This window comes from Poromitra crassiceps (genome assembly GCF_964638095.1).
Source record: "Poromitra crassiceps genome assembly, chromosome: 5".
Classification (NCBI taxonomy): domain Eukaryota; kingdom Metazoa; phylum Chordata; class Actinopteri; order Beryciformes; family Melamphaidae; genus Poromitra; species Poromitra crassiceps.
Window position 1 is genome coordinate 30,015,838 of NC_139642.1, and position 2,393 is coordinate 30,018,230.

Sequence of the window (2,393 nt, forward strand, 5' to 3'; positions counted from 1 at the left end):
GCCTGGAAATTAGGACTGAATCCTGAACGATCGCTTCAGCGTGGCGTGGCGTGCGTCTGGTGTGAACGGTTTCACCTGTTACCAAGGATGCCGAAATGAAACTGTGTGGCTTCAGCGTGACTTTGGCGTGGCTTTGGCGTATGGTGTGAACGGCCACTAAGATGCTAACTCTGCTCATCCTTCACCTGGATGGGAGAAGCCACCTTTTTTCCAGGAGAGAACCGCGGCCCTCATCCAAACTGCATCACACTCAGCTGCAAACCGCTCCAGCGGGGATCATGACCTGATGGAGCCAGGAGGATGACATCAGCTGCAAACAGCTGAGATGCCAGCCTAATGTCACCGAATTGGACACTCTTCAGAAGTTGGCTGCGCCACGAATATCACAAACAGGAGAGGGGAGTCGCCAGAATCCAATGCCCACCTTGAATGAGCTTGACTTAATGCCAAGAATGTGGACATAGCCGCCCAGCGACAGAATGGCTCGCAGCAGTGGCCCCCGGCACCCCATATACTCCCGCAGCACCTCCCACAGGATACCCGGGGGAACACGATCGTAAACAGTTCCCAAATCTAAAAAACACATGTAGACACATTAGCAAATTCCCATGACCCCTACATGTAGATTATCCACAAGAGGGGAAAGAGCTGGTTCATGCTGTTCAGCGACTAGTAAGAAATATGCGTTCTTCCTTTTGAATCTGAGGTTTGAAAATTGGCCCAATCTCCTTTCCGACACCTTAGACTTTCCCCCAGGAAGCAGAGCAGTGTGATTCCTCCATATTTGGAACAAACCCTAGAATGAGATAGTTATGTAATGACTCCGGGTTTGAAAAGCACAATTCTGTTTCCTTTGCTTTGCATTATGAAATACAGTGCAGGAATGTCTTACAATTGCAATACTAAAAATTATCTGCAGTCATATAACGATCACTGTGCTTTAATTTATTTTTTACTTTTTACTTTTGATGGGGGGAGGGGGTTGATTGACAGTTATGGTTGATAGGTTTTACTGACAGTTATTCAGAGAGGCACAGTTTCAACCTGGTATCACGCCAGCATGTCAGTGTCACGTTTTGCCACATCCCTAGAATGCCTCGTGGATGCGTGGTTGTCCAGCGAAGGCCGCTGGGATCCCACCAGTTTGAAAACGTTGAATTACGTCCCAAAGGTTGGTCACGGTCAGGCAAATAAAACAACTTGGTTAAGGTCAGGGTTAAGGTTTGGTCATGGTGTTAAATAAGAAAGTTAAATGTGGCTTGGCAATCGAACCCCGCTCGTCGGCATCGAACGCAAATGCCATTTTATTCCAGGCACCTAGTGCTTGTATCGCCCCCTGGTGGTACTGCACCTTCATACAGGTGTGGACTTTTCTAGTCAAAACGTGACACTGACACACTGGACCGAGCGGCAGGTCTATTACACACTTGACACACGCTGACCCTTCACTTGTTGTAATCGTTGGTTGTAATGAGTAGGCTAATTGGTGGGAGGTCACATGACTTGGGAGAGGGTAAAGGGGATATATATACTGTACATCATATCTTATTTACTTTACTTTTACTTTACTTTATTTCATTTGGCAGACGCCTTTCTCCAAAGCGACGTACATACAAAAAATAACAAGCATAGATCATGTAACATACATAGACTAGACACACATGGACTAGATGTGGAAACAAAACAAAGCAATAACATCGCACAGTTCGAAAACAGATGCAAAAAAATTAACTGAACAGAACTATTTAATTAACAGAACTGAGGAACTATAGAAAGTTGCACTTAGTGAATGTTTTGATTTTTTGGGGGGCATTTTGCCTTTATTTGATAGGACAGTAGGCAGACAGTAAAGGTGGGGACTAAGGAAGGACTAAGCCAGGGCATTCCAACATGCAGTGTGACTTCGTACCCGTCGCCAAGCTGGAGGACAGAGACAAGGATGCCATCATCGATGTGACTGGAGTGTGTAAGAGTGCAGAGGAGGTTCCCTGTATCACCACTAAGACCAGCAGAGAAGTCTCTGAGAGCCCTCCACTTAATGGCCACCACTGGCAAAGTGGTGACAGCCACACTGTGGGGAGAGGAGGCAGTGATGTTGGGGGCAGATCTCTCTCTGCTTTGTTCAGCTCAACAGTCATGGTCAACCCAGACATACCTGAGGCCTTTCGACTGAGGGCCTGGTATGACCAGGAGGGCTACGCTCTAAACAGCCAATCACTGACAGAGACGAGGTCAGCGGGTAGCAGAGCAAGGGTCAACTGGAAAACACTGAGCGACGTTAAGGATGATGTCATAACCACTGATGATGTCATGTCATGCCTCACAATCATCAAGTGATATACCCACTGATGATGTGGATGACATCATGAGTTTACATGAGTTTGGTCCCAACC